Source organism: Ceratotherium simum, chromosome 1 (assembly GCF_057802395.1).
Source record: "Ceratotherium simum simum isolate JZ-2026a chromosome 1, ASM5780239v1, whole genome shotgun sequence".
Classification (NCBI taxonomy): Eukaryota; Metazoa; Chordata; class Mammalia; order Perissodactyla; family Rhinocerotidae; genus Ceratotherium; species Ceratotherium simum.
The window spans coordinates 103755724-103771246 of record NC_141900.1 but is presented as its reverse complement, the minus strand read 5'-3'; the positions used below and the strand labels follow the sequence as shown (position 1 = coordinate 103771246).

General features: G+C 39.3%; 1 pseudogene across 1 annotated transcript; it reads right to left on the bottom strand.

Annotated features, from left to right (window-relative positions):
* Positions 1–4371: 4371 nt before the first annotated feature.
* Positions 4372–11202, bottom strand: LOC147918335 (GTPase IMAP family member 4-like; annotated as a pseudogene). Its single transcript, XR_015552548.1, has 3 exons — positions 11081–11202; positions 10189–10295; positions 4372–6176 (listed from the first exon to the last, which is right to left on the bottom strand). The product of XR_015552548.1 is annotated as a GTPase IMAP family member 4-like (transcript).
* Positions 11203–15523: the final 4321 nt, after the last annotated feature.

Sequence of the window (15523 nt, the reverse complement as noted above, 5' to 3'; positions counted from 1 at the left end):
CTTCAGAGACCTGACAGACAAGGGACATCACCCAACAGTAGAGAAGACAGAGGCTGAGGCCTGGGGACCCCATCTTTCTCCACAAGCCACAATGTCACATAAAGCACCCATCCCCCACTGAAGGAGAGAAACAGGATGGTGAGGGGTTGGCTCTCTAAGTCACCTAAATAGAGAAACTAAACACTATGTAAAGGGGCTCCTTAACAGATCAGATTGGACTGGTGTAAACAAGAGTAAACATTTAGTTATATTTGTTGCCTAGAAGTAATGGATGGGAGCTAGGAAAGATTATAAAATTATAGACAAACTGAAAATTTGCATTTTGTCTCTATGCCCTAAATGTTTGATTTTGCCATGTAGGGTTTTTCCAGTGAATTCCAAATTGTTCCACCAGAGGTCCTTGACTTATAGCCTCAGGGGACTCATTTCCACAAGCTTTTCAAAGCATTTTTCCTACAAAAGAAACTATTACCTCAAGAGGAATTAAAAGTAAAGTTAAAATCTCTCTGTATCAGTATGCTCTCTCATAAATCCTGTATCAGAGATGTAATGCCTAAGAAGATGTATGTACCACATTACACAGCAACCGTGTTTATGAAGCAAAAACTACAGGAAATGCGAGGAGAAGTGGATTAAAATGCCTTAACAATAGGAGACTTTAGCTCACCATTATCAGCACAATTTCAATCAAGTAGTCAAAAAATAAGAAAGGAGATAGAAGAATTAAACAACCTAATGAAGAAAGTAGATCTCATAGATATACAGAGAATACACTCTCTTTGCAATAGTAACAGATTACTTCTTTTTGCAAATGCACATGGAACATTCACAAAAATTGATCATATATTAATAAACATTAGCAAACATCAGTGAGTTCTATAAAGTAGAAATATTACAAACACTTTCTGATCACAATGCAATAAAACCAGAAATTACTTTGAAAAGTAGTCTTTCCATCTGGAAAATAAAATACCTTCTATTAAACAACTCTTGTTGAAAAGAAAATACAAACTGAGACTTTAGAACTTCTTAAAAGTCTTAATAATGAAAACACTAAATATCAGAAGCTATAGAACTGATTTAAAGAAATGATCACAGGAAAATGCCTTGCACCAAAGACTCTTTCAATGAAAATAAATAATTTAAATTCTCACTTCAAAAAATCTAGAAAAAGTACAATAAAGTAAACCAAAAGAAAGCACAAGTATGGAAAAGAAAAATTAGCGTTGTAGAGAATAAAAAATATTAGTCTTGGGGCCACCCGGTGGCGCAAGTGGTTAAGTGCGCGCCCTCCGCTGCCACGGCCTGGGGTTCGCCGGTTCGGATTCCTGGCGTGCACCGACGCACCACTTGTTAAGCCATGCTGTGGTGGCGTCCCATATAAAGTAGAGGAAGATGGGCACGGATGTTAGCCCAGGGCCAGTCTTCCTCAGCAAAAAGAGGAGGATTGGCAGATGTTAGCTCAGGGTCGATCTTCCTCACACACACAAAAAATTAGTCTTAATAAATCAAAATCCTAGTTTATTGATAAAAATTAAAATAGACAAACTACTAATTAATTTATTCAAGAAAAAAAGAGAAAAGAGCACAAATAAAATTTTCAAAATGACAAGAGGAAATAACCACTGAAATAGAAGAAATTTTAGAAATTTAAACTTCTTTGCAAATAAATCTGAAAACCTAGATAAAATGGATAATTTCTGAGGGAAATATAGATTACCAAAATTGTCTGCATTAGAGAAAGAAAATTTGAATAGGCCTATTTACATGGAAGAAATAGAGAAAGCTATTAAGAAACCGCAACATGAAGTAAGCACCAGGACTAGATTGTTTTGTATGACAATTCTTCCAAACTTTCAAAGTCCAGATAGTTCCAGTGCATTGAAATGAACAGAAATTTCCTAATTCTTTTTCAAAACAAGTATAACCTTGGTACCCAGGCCTGATAAAAACAGTACAAAAAGAGAAAACTATAGACTGATAAACAAATGACAAACAATAGGATGCATTGGAGTACATGCGGAAGCCATTTGTGTTAAAACTAATGTGTTCTGACCTTGTTTTACCAAATGGGCCTGACATGGCCTGTTGAGCATGATTTGTACATCTGCTTTAAGTACTTACTATGTCCCAAAGACAAGAACAATGCCCTTAAAGATAAGGATGTAACTTCCCCCAAATCAACATTTCCTTAAGGGTAAGCATCTCTCCCTAAACTGAAGATTGATTGCTGACCTGCTGCACTCACATTATGACCACCCACCTTGCAACCACCGACCTGCTGTGTTCACCAAATTGCTGTGCCGGCAAAGCAATCTTGTGACAATTGTACAAGGAACATTCCAATCATATGTGATACATGCTTTTGATGGTATATAACCACTTTGTACATCCCCACTTATTTGGAGTGCTCCATCCCTTTGTGAAAGGACTCTCCCGGGTTATAAGGTCCTCAGGTTTGGCTTATCATATACTCAACCCAATTTTGATTTATACATTGTTTATGGATTATTTGCATTGTCAAGACCAATATCTTTCATGAATATCAATATAAAAATACTAGAAAATATTAGCAAATAGATTTCAACACCACATTAAGAATGTGCTACATTATGACCAAGTGGAATTTAAAGCAGAAATAAAAAATTGTTTCAATATTTGGAAATCTATTAATATCATTCACCTTGTGAATAGATTTAAGGAAAAAGAATCATAAGATTATTCCCATAGATGACTTCAAAAAAGCTGTTTGCAAAATTCAATAGTCATTCATGATAGAAACTCTCAAGAAAATAGTGATTGGAGAATACTTGCTTAACATGATTATTCACACACACGTATGCACACACAAATACATCTTACATACTACTGTAGTCCAGTATCTCACATACTTAACTGGGAAATACTGAAGGCATATCCAGGAACAAAGCAAGCATGTCCATCCACTGTTATTCAACATTATAATGCAGGTTTTAGCCAATGCAATTAGACAAGAAAAATCAATCAGTTGCTTAAGAATAAGTAAAGAAGAAGTGATAAACTGTAGTATGCCCCTAAGATGGAATACTACTCAGCAATAAAAGAGAACAAGCTATTAATACACACAAGTTGGATGATTCTCAAAGCTGTATTGCTAAGCGAATGAAGCCAGTCTCAAAAGGGACTTGGTTTTACTTATGTCTAGATTCTCAGTGTCTGGTATAAAATCTACAATGAAGTGCAAAATCAATGAATGTTAATGAATGGATGAATAGGTATAGACTCCCAAAACACTTGAGAGAAGGGTGTATGCCACATGCCTCATTCACCTATTATATTAATCACAATGCATAGTATTTATTAAGGATCTTGTGCTCTGGGAGAGAAATGGGAAACATTGCTCTCAGGGTATTTTATGTGGGCTTCTCATCTCCTCGCTGCTTCTCAAGAGCAGAACCTTTTCCTTTGCCTCATCTACAGCATTAATCTGAATATAAGGATAAGAATAATTGAATGCTTTGACACAAAAAAAGAACCACTGCAGTTAAAGCCTTTTTTTTTTTTTTTCTGATTAAACCTGTATTTACCTTTTCTTTGGGGGCATCTGTGGCTCTTTGCTTATAGAAGATTCTAATATAATAGGATGTTAGATTTATATCTCAGAACTTTGGCTAAAACTCCAATGATGAAAACAATAGACACAAAATGCACCCACATTCTGCAGAGTGAAACCAAATCTGTCTCCCTCGGAGTGACTATTTCTAAAGGAATTGTGAACATCTCTGTGTGGTGGTTCTCTTACCCTAGAGCCTTTGCTAACTTTTATTAAGCATACAGTCTAATCTCATTTGCGTTTTGGGGAAATAAGAGAAAGGTATATGTCCTATTTTGGGCAAATAGCTTGGGGCAAGGAGAAGCCAATTTCAAGATGGCAGAGCAAGTTGGTGTAAGTCACATTTGCCCACCAGGACGTGTTGCTAGAACATGGAAATGTGCTCTGGGAAATCCTAGAAATTATTAGGTGAGGAGGACCCTGTAGAAAAGCAGCAAAGTGGTAGGGACTTCAGCTCTTGTTGTCCGAATATTAAAGGGAATTTTTGCAGGAAAACCACCAAGGTCTCAGAAACCTTGGTTACACATAACTTCTATCAGCACATAATGAATGAATCCAAGGAGAATGTGGTCTTCGACTGGCAGAGGGGTTGAGAATGTGGTTTAAATCTTCCTGGGAAAAGGAGGAGAGATGTCTTGAGGGTAGACCCGACTAGCTCCAAAATCACCTTGAATTTTTAGCAAAAAGTGAAATCCATCCCTGTGTTCTTAGAAGAAGTAGTAGAGAAGTGGTATTAAAAAAAAAAAACACAAAAAACAGATTCCAATTTTACACAAATATGAGAGAACAGAAAAGTTTTATTTAGTAACAATATGCAAATAATTTAACTGGGTGGGGGCAGCAGTGTGCAGATGACCTGACAAGCAGTTAATAATCAAGATGTGGTGTTATGGAGGTGGGGTGTCAGCAGTTAGTTTGACAGGAAAAGGAGAGAACTGGTTATTCAGTGATTTGGTGACTTTGAGGTTGGTCAGAGTTTCTACAGATACATCTGAATATACCGAACATTGCTAACCTATCTGTTGAATCTCTGTCTTTCTCACTTTCTGGCATTTCACCTGGTTGAGTTCTGAGAGATCTATTTTCCAGACAACTCTTTTTTAGCACTTCAATGAGTAGATGCGACGATAAGGAACAATTTGAATCCTTCTGTAAAAAGGGAATTAAACAAATTTACATACATCTGGAAAGAATTCTATAAGCATCTCCATCTATAAGACTAACTAATGCAAAGAACTGATCTTTCTAACAAACTGTATGGGTAAGATGATCACTGTGCTCCTAAAGGCAAAAATAAGTGAGAACAAGCCCCAGGGGGCGATTATCTGCCAATCTGGAAAGATTCTAGAGAAGAAATAGAGAGAGTTCAGGGCCATTTTCCTTGGTCTCCTGCATTCGTTTTCTCTGTGTCTCTGAGAAAGAATTCACAAGGTAGGGAGCATCAATACTCTCTGCTTTGGAGTTTCACAAATTGAGAATTTGTCCCTCTCCGTTAAATCTATGCAACATCTACCAGCTGCCAACAGTGAACTTTTCTGCACTCCTTAGTCCTGAGCGACAGAAAGCAGCGTGCTCTGACTTTGGTGAATGAGTTATATGGGGCAGGGCCACCCAGAAAATATGCAGGAACTATAGATAGGTTTTCATTAAGTTTAATCTTCCTTAAACAGATATGAGAAAACAAAGGAGGCAGTCTTCAATGCTCTAAAGATAAATTCAAGCATCCCATTCCGACTCTCAACTTCATCTCCGTGCATTTTGCTGCCGTGAAGCACAGAGAGCCTCCTTTTCTGCTAATTCCCTCTCCATTTGTGCCTTTCTCTTCTGCTGCTCCAGTTTATCCTCCAGCTTTCTGATTTTCTCTTCATACTCTTCTCTTATCAGCACTTTCTCTCTCTCTAATTCTGCTCTGTAATGTTCTTGCACCGCTTGGATTTGTTTCTGAATCTCCTCCTCTGCCCTTTGGTACATGTTATTAATGTAGCATCCTCCTTTGTTGTCCATCACCATGTGATGGACCAGGGCCAGCAGCTGCGCCCTCTGGGCCTCCTGCTCAGCTCCTGTCGCCTTACTGTTGAACACACAGTAACAATCACCAAATTCGCCCATCAGCTCTTGAATGCCTTTGGGAGCTTCTTCTAGATAATTAGGGAAGTCAGTGCCATCCAAGTCATCTTTCTAGGTGAATAAGAGAATCATGTATCTCCTAGCTCTGTGCCCAAACATTTTCAGGATCTTCTCAGTGGCTTGCACTCTTCCGGCATGTACCAGCCCAGTGGGACCACCAGGAGCAGAGCGTGAGGCCCTGGGGAGGTCAGGAAGATGCAGCGAGCTATCTCCTTGCATGTGTCAGCATCCTGTACCTCAGTGTCGAAAATGCCAGGTGTATCCACGACGACAACTTCTCTCCCGTGCCACGTGCTGCTCCCTTTCTCGCATGACTTGGTGATGGATATTGCTGCAATGCTGAAACGAAACACTTTCTTTCCGAGGATGCTGTTCCCTGTTGCACTTTTTCCTGCTCCAGTCTTACCCACTAAGACAAGTCTCAGTTGTGAGTCTCTGAGGTCTTGGTTTCCAAGCCCTGGGACATCAGGGAACAAAAGCCACAGTGTTAGGTTCCACCTCTGATTGTTTCTCCCGCAGGGCCGCTGCCCACCGCTGCCCTCCGCTATTGCCCACTAGGGTGCTCTCCCTTGAGTTACCTCTGCACTCACAGGAAGTCTATAGAAAGTCCTCTGGGCCTGATGTTCCTCTTGCAGTACTTAGGGAATGCCCAAGTACTTTTCAGGATTCCCTTGAGGTTCTTACTCTGACCTTTTGTAGCTAAGTAGCCCAGAGAGGGGGAAACAGAATGGTTCAAGAAGAGAACTCTGAGCTACTGCAGGTAGCTGTTCCTCATAAGATAATGCAGGAAGCAACACAAAATGTGACTTTGGGACATCACAGGGGGAGATTGTTTCCCCCCAAAATATATCCAATCTTGGAATTTTCTTCTTCCCATTAAGAAGCCAGGTAGGTGGCTGTCCAGCTCATCTCACCCTTGCAGGGTAGAAAAGGGCTACCCATGCAGGAAGACAAAGTGTCCCTTTATGGTTCACATACACAACCATCCTTTTAGGGATTATGACCCACAGGAGAATAAAATACCCAACATTTAAAGTTAATGACTTTAGTTTTAGCAAATCAAGAAATGGCAATACTAGACATATTGACGGAAATGTAGTGAAGTTTTTATATTTTAAATTAATAGCTTGAAGAATTATAGCCAGAAAATATTGACAGTTCTCTGGAGTTACTAGAAAATCCCTTGATACATAATAAGTGAAAGAAAAAAAGCTTCTACAGATTAGCATCAGTAGAGCTATACTTTTCTTACTTTCATTGGTTAAGCATATTCCACTTTCTAGGAAAGTTGAAATTTAATTTCAGAGCAGCATAGCATATCAACTGAAACTATGTTTTCTAAATATCTGTGCCTTAAGTTAAATACCAAATAATCTATATGGCTTCTTTTATATATGTATTCAGTAATTCTCCACATAATTCTTTAGTGTGTCTATAAAGTTGAAGTCTTCAGGATTCGTTAAGTGTAGACTAGGAGTAGATGGAAGGCAACTGACGACCACATTTGAGAACCTGTCTCTCCAAGAAGGCAGACCCTGCCAGCACAGCCCTTAAATAAGACTGGTTCCTGCATCAGGAATCCTGTATTATAATCATCTACTTCATCTTTGAGATAATTCACACATCATCGTACTTACAACATTACAGACAATATCATTAACTCCATTTTATTTTTCAGAGATATCGTCACCATTCACTCGGTTCCTCAGACCCCAAATCTAGGAATTGCTCTTGATTCCTCTCTTTCCTTTATTTTCCATTTCCAACCCATCAGCAAGTTCTCTGGGATCCATCCATCTTCTCTCCATCTTGAAGACCACCATTCTAGCCCAAGCTACCATCACCACCCATGCCTCAGTGATTTCCTGACTGGTCTCTCTACTTCCATTTTTCCTGCTCAATCTATTCTGTAATTGGAATAATCTTTTAAAAATATCAATCAAACAGAAGAGAGATGTTGTAAAAGTCCCCACTCTAGCTTCCACAAAGTCTGTAGTTAATACCCATCTCCTACACCTTATGCTAAGTTTCCCAAAAGTGGAGTTCCCACATTTGATAACCAGAATCCTGGAATGAGAGAAATAAATTTCCAGAAGCTGAGAATATTGGATACAGGCTGGCTAAGGTTATGCAAGGAAAATGTGGTTGGGAGTTCAGATTGTTATTTGGTTGTCATCACCGTGGAAGACTGCAACCTAAGGCTGTCCTGAGGGCACTGGTTGGCTGTAGAGAGCGGGGTAGGAAAATCATGAGAGGCGAAAGAAAAAGGCACCAAAGGCCAGTTCCAACACCACAACCCTTTGCCAACATTGATAGCATATGGATGACGATCTATGTGAGAGATCGTACATACAGCCATGAATTATTCCCACCTCTGGACACATGCAGCTGGGATGTGGATTTGTAGCTCCTCCCATCAAGATGCTGAGTCTATTTCTCCAACCCTTGGATCTTGGTGGGCCATGTGACTTGTTTTGGAGCATAGAATAGTAAAAACACGATGCAAGCAGAGACTCCAAAAGTGCTGATGCATTGTGGCTTGCCTTCTCTTTCTGTTCTTCTGAACCCTGCAACTGCCCTGTGAAGAGGCCTGGACTATCCTCCTTGAGGATGAGGGGCACAAGGCCCAGTTATCCCTGTCACTGTGGCCTGCCCAAGAGCCTGCTAACTACCAGACATTTCCATGAGGCTATCCAGGATTATCCACTTGCATCCTGAACCACTAGCTTACCACAGATGCATGAGCAAGTCTGGCTGAGATTAGCAAAGTTGACCCAGACTCAAGATCTGCCCAGCTATCCCACAAAATCAAGAGTCAGCTGAATGGTTTTAGGTGGCTAAATGGTGGGGTGGTTTGCTAAACCAGCAAAAGCTCAACTGCTGTGGTCGATTTCCATGGATGAGGGAGTAGTGGGAGGTTATGTGACAGAACCAGATGTGCTGGTCTCTTGAATTTATTGGTTATAGTGAGGCCACCAGGAGCAGGGAAATTAGGGACCTGAATGAGGAATCAATTACTCCCACGTTCCTCCTTCCCAGTCATCTCCCAGGCTGAAAAGAGGAGGAGAAAAACATCCAGCGAGGCTACACCTGCTGTTCTGGTGTGTCTACGCTATAGGAAGTAGGACATAAGAACCCTCACCAAGCCTGGGATCAATCAGGGTAGTTTCACCTCTCTTCTTCTTAGGTGTTATGCTACATCATGAAGAGAAAGTGGAGAGGGTCAAGAGAAATGAAAGCGCAGGGTGAATGAAGCAAAGATGAGAAATGAGGTTGGAAATAGTTTGCTCTTGCTCAGATGGGGACTGGCTGACAGGTCAGGAAAAACCTGCCTGGCCAGGGTAGCCCAGAATACCCTCTCACCATGGGTGGTCCTGGGTTCGCCAGGGTTGGAACTTGTGCTGCAGAATGGGGCTGCCCTTGTACTTTGAATTCTTGTAGATAAAAGACATAACTAAGTCATTTTAGGGGAATGGAGAGTGACTGGAAACCTCAACCTCCTGGAGCCAACAGTTTCTATTTTTCCATTAACTTGCTACTAGATTTCTCTGCCCCTACTTTCCAACACTTCTCCCCAACTCTCCATTTTCAGGTTGTTCCTTTGTCTTTACACAAACATAAACGCTTCACGTGCTTCCTCAGCACTGGTTCTGTGCACCCTTCCCCCTCTCTATTCAGTGAATTATTGGTTTGAACACCATTTAAATGTGGTCTGTAGCCTAGACCCTCCACAGAGTTGTGAACTTTTATTTTCCACTCAACTTCTCTAGTTGGCAATTCCACAGGCATCTCAAACAGAACTCAGCCGAAACGGAACCCTTGACCTCCACCCCCAACCTGCTCAACCTCCATCATTCCCCGTTTCAGTAAATGGCATCACCGCTCAGCCAGTGGCTCAGGTGGAATCTTGGGGTCATCTACAACTCTTCCTTCCTCATTGCTCATCAGTCCATCACTAAATTCTATTGCTCCTACTTCCAAAAGCACAAAATTATCCTCTTCTCCTCATCTTCATGTTAATCCAACCCACTCTCATTTGTTTGCAATGTAACAGGCTCCTAACTGATCATCTCAGATGCCTTTTTAAAACTTAAATTTGATTATTTTCTTGTTTAAATTCTTTAATAGCTTTCTATTGCTTTTTTATTTTATTTTATTTTTAATTTTTTGTTTATTGCAGTAACATTGGTTTATAACATTGCAAAAATTTCAGGTGTACATCATTGTACTTCCATTTCTGCATGGACTACATCATGTTCACCACCAAAATACTAATTACAACCCATCACCACACACATGTACCGAATTATCCCTTTCACCCTCCTCCCTCCCCCCTTCCCCTCTGGTAACCACCAATCCAATCTCTGTCCCTATGTGTTTGTTTATTGTTGTTATTATCTACTACTTAATGAAGGAAATCATACGGTATTTGGCCTTCTCCCTCTGACTTATTTCACTTTGCATTATACCTTCAATGTCCATCCATGTTGTCACAAATGGCTGGATTTTGTCGTTTCTTATGGCTGAGTAGTATTCCATTGTGTATATATACCACAGCTTCTTTATCCATTCGTCCCTTGATGGGAAAACAGTATGGAGATTCCTCAAAAAATCAACGATAGAACTACCATATGATCCAGCTATTCCACTGTTGGGTATTTATCCAAAGAACTTGAAAACACCAATTTGCAAAGGTACATGCACCCCTGTGTTCATTGCAGCCTTATTCACAATAGCCAAGACTTGGAAGCAATCTATTGCTTTTTGTAAAAAAAAATTGTTGAAAATCCTTGGATGGTCCATAAGGCCCTGCATGATCAATAACTCTCTCTCTCAAAAGGCTTTAACCATACTGGCCTCCTCAATGTTCCCAGAACCTCTGAGCTCCTTACAACTTCCAGACCCTTGCGGAACAGTTCCCTCTCCCTGGAGAAATTCATCTCCAATCCATTGCCCAGCTCATTCCTGCTCAGCCCTCAGCCCTTAGCTCTCTCTCTGTCACTTCTCCAGAGAGAACCACTCCAACTTCTCCACAGAGCTCACCCGCTCACCCAGCTCTATTACTGAAAGCTTCAAGTTTATTTATAAATTCTACAAATGGTGAAAAGAATCATTTATTTGCACAAGTATCCTCTGAGCAGTGACTCCCGAAAGAGGCATTCATTTGTGAGGCTCAGCCTTGAAAACAGATTACAGCCTAAAGTCAGCAAAGATGGGAAACAGGAACTAACGAGAAATACGTTCTGAGAGCAAGTCAGCCAGGAGGTTTCAGATATAGACCCAGGGGTTAGGTCCCCTCTCCGCCAAATCACTCATTTTCCTCCCTCCCTGCCCCCACCCACAAACACCCTGTTCCCTTACCTGGAAAATCTGAGTCCTGCTCACTCCTCTCACTTTGAAGGCAATGCTAAGCCGGGATATTGAGAGAGGAGGAGAGAGGAAGTGAGGGGAGGAGCCGTTCAAACTTGCTCATGCAAGAGACCTGCCCACCTTCTCATCTAGCAGCACTAATAGAACTGTCTGCAATGACAGAGGTGTTTTGTGCGGTCCAATATGATAACCTTTGGCCACACGGGCTGTTGAGCACATGAAATGTAATGAGTGTGATTGCAGAATTGGATTTTTAATTTTATTTCATTTTCACTAGTTGAAAGTTAAAGTTAAATAGCCACACCTGCCTAGTGGCTACCATATTAGACCATGCAAAAATTCTACAGGGAGGAAAGAAATATAGGTCATGCTGTGATATTCTGGAAGAAACTGCTGGGTCAAAACCGAGAGTTGCCAGTGATTCTGAAAGACCTATGGATCCCTGGACCCACGTTTCAGCACAACAGGCCTCCCAGCCCAACATTTACCCCCAGTGCTTCGGGCTTGTATCAGTGTAGGCAGCTACCACCTGCTCTCCTTTCTCCCAATGATGTGGGAGAGAGCAAGAACTGTTATTTCCAGGGTGTCTCTTCTGAATCATCTGCTAGAAGAAAGAGCAAATGATTTTCATTTGACTACTTAGGAAGGGCCCAAAGTCACCCTGTGAGATAGTACTAGAACCATTTTGAATAATTTAAGCCTTGACATCTGACATTATCTGTCAGGAAAATGGAAACTGTGAGGATTGTAATGAGGGTCCCAGTTCTCCAGGGATGTGGATCCCATCTAAAAGGGGTCCCAATTTACCATTATAGCCCAAAACTGAGACAATTTAGAGTTGCACAGGACTTCAGTAATTATACAAGCTGCTAACAATTCTAAAGAGAGATAAAGGAAATGACATAAATTTCTCTGAAGATAGAGTGTGGTTGGCTTTGTATATATAAGCACAGGATAACTACTCTAGGCAGTGGCATAAATCATGCACCAGCAGTAAGGATAAATGACGTTCCAGAACAATATAACCTAAATAACAAGGACATCTCAGTCCCTAGGTGAGAGAGACAAGAAAAGTGAGTCAGAAGAATAGACAGAGTGTGAACACGTTGCTGTTCTTCTGAAGTGAGGGCCTTAAGGAGAGAAGGGGGAGGGTGTTATTTTGTTTCTATAGCTTAACCCTAGCTAGAAGATTTGTGTCATTCTCTATTTAATTGTGGAAGTGGGAGCAGAGACTGATGTAAAGTATAGTCGTTATTTAAAGTACTGTTAAACCCCAGACCATTATTTAGGTATTCTTTATTTGGGTTACAGGGATCACTTCTCATAGGAAGGTTCTCTGTTATGGTTTACATTTGGAATGACACCCAGGTTGGGCTAAATGCTTTCAAAACAAAGCAATGTGTTGAGAGAAATTTCTAGCTTTAAAGGCTTATGTTATAAATGAAAAACAATCTAAAAACAATTTTCTGAGATATTACATTTAAAAATTGGAAAACGAACAGAAAATTGGACCTAAAGTAAAGAGAATGAAGGAAATAATACTGGGATGAAATCATTGAAATAGGAAACAGTGAAACAATAAAGAAAGCAAATGAAAACAAAAGCTTATTCTTTGAAAATAACCAGGAAAATTGACAAGCCTCTACCAACATGAAGAAAAAGAGTAAAAACACACAAATTACCAACATCAGGAATGGAATACGGAACATCACTACAAATCTTACCAACATCAAAGGGAAATCATGGACTGTAATGAAAAACTTTATGCCAATACATTTGACTATATAGATGAAATAGACAAGTTCCTTGACAATCACGAGTTAGCAAAACTGACCCAAGAAGAAATTGAAAATTTGAAAAGCCCTATATCACATTAAAAATTAAAATAGTAATTTAGAACTTTCTCATAAAACTTCAGGGCAAAATTAATTCATTGGTAAATTTCATTAAATATTTAAGGAAAAAATTATATTATATCAATCTAACACAAACTCAGAAACTAGAAGAGAAGGGAACACATCCCAATTCATTTTACGGGGCCCAAAATGCCATGAAACCAAAACCAGATGCAGACATCACCAGAAAAGAAACAACGGACCAATATCCCTCATCAAAATAGACACGAAGATCCTTTAAAGAATATTAGCAAATGAAATCCAACAATATGCATACAAATACTATATCATGACTGAGTGGGGTCAATCCTAGGTGTGCAAAGTTTGTTTAACATTTGATAATCAACATAATTCACCATCAACAGATGAAAGAAAACATATACAAATGGTCCCTGACTTACGATGTTTCGACTCACAATTTTTCAACTTTACAATGGTACGAAAGCAATACACATTCAGCAGAAACTGTACTTAGAATCTTGAATTTTGACATTTTCCTGGGCTAGTGAAATGCGGTACGATCTTCTCTTGTGATGCTGGGCAGTGGCCGCTGCTCCAGCTCCCAGTTAGTCACGTGAAGATGAGGGTAAACAGGCAATACACTCACAACCATGCTGGACCCACACAACCATTCTGTTTTTCACTTTCAGTACAGTATTCAATAAATTACATGAAGAATTTAACACTTTATTATAAAATAGGCTTTCTGTTAGATAATTTTGTCCAACTGCAGGCTAATGTAAGAGTTATGAGCACGTTTAAGGTAGGCTAGGCTAGACTATGATGGTCAGTAGGTTAAGTGTACTAAATGCGTTTTTAACTTAGGATATTTTCAACTTACCATGAGTATATTGGGATGTAACCCCATTGTAAGTCAAGGAGCATCTATAATCATTTTAATCATTCTAGAAAAAGCATTTGATAAAATACAGCATCCATTCATGATTAAACTTCTCATCAAGCTAGGACTAGAAAGGAACTTATTCAATCTGATTAAAGACACCTAGGAAAAAACTATTTCTAACATCGTACTTAACAGTGACAGGCTAAGTGTTTTAGATCTGACATTAGGCATCAGGCAAGGATGTCTCTTCAATATTGTCTTGGAGACCCTAGCCATTGCAGTAGGACAAGACAAAGAAATAAAAGGCATAAAGATTAGACAGGAAGATGTAAAACTGTCTTTATTTGCAGATGACATGATCATGTATGTAGAAAATATTAAGGACTCAATGAAAAAGCTGGTAGAACTAAGAAGTGAATTTACACAGCTGCAGGATCCAAGGTCAGTACATAACATTCAACTGTATGTTTATTCACTAGCAACGAACGATGGGAAAATTACATTTTAAAAATAAAACAATTTAAAATAGAACAAAACATTTAAGAATAAATTTAATGAAAGATGTGCATGACCGATACACGGAAAATTGCAAAAGGAAATCAAGACCTGAGTAAAATGCAATGTTTGTGGATTGGAACACTCAGTAATGTTAAGGTGGCAGTCCTCCCCTAATTGATCTATGAGTTCCGTAGAATCCCAACCAAAATCCTAACAGAATATTTTAAAAGAAATTGCTAAGCTGATTTTAAAATTTGCATGGAAAGGCAGAAGACATGGAATAGGCAAAACAATGTCAAAAAGAAGGAGTGGAATATGGAGGACTTACAACACCTAATATCAAGATTCACTATAGAGCTGTGATAATCTAGACAATGTTAGATTGGTGAAGGGATAACAGAGATCCATGGAAAAGAACAGAGGGTCCAGAAACACACCCCTATGTAAACCATCAATTGATTTTCAACAAAGGCGCCAAAGTAACAGAAAGAAAAGAGAGTGCTTTCAACAAATTGTATTGAAATTGCTAAATATCTGCATGGAAAATAATAAACCTGAATCCTTATCTCACATCACACACAAAAATTAAATCAAAATGGACTCAAGCTTAAATGTAAGAGCTAACACTATTCTACTTCCAGAAAAAAGTATAAAGAAAATCTTGATGATACTGTGTTAAACAGATTTTTTAAATAGGACAAAAAAGTTCCAAATATAAATGAAAAAGCTGAAAACATAGACATCAAAATTCATACTTTTGCTCTTCTAAAGACACACTTAAGAAAATGAAAAGGCAAGGCACAAACTGGGAGAAACTATTTGCAAAACATATCTAGCAAAAACATGTATCTAGAACATAGGGAGAATTCCTACAAAAATAATAATAAAAAGACAAACGAGCCAACAATAAAATGGTCAAATGATTTTAATGAAAGGGAGATATACAAATAGCCAATAAGCACATGAAAATTGCTCAACTTGACTAATCTTTGGGGAAATGCACACGAAAACCTTAATGAGATACCACTACACACCTGTGAGGAAGACTAAAGCTGACAACACTGAAAATACGAAACGTTGGCAAGGATGTGCTTTCATAGATCACAAACAAGCGTACGAAAGGGTACCACATTTTTGGAAATAAACAGTATCTCATAAAGTTAACCATACAAACCGGTTAAACCATACAAATCCCAC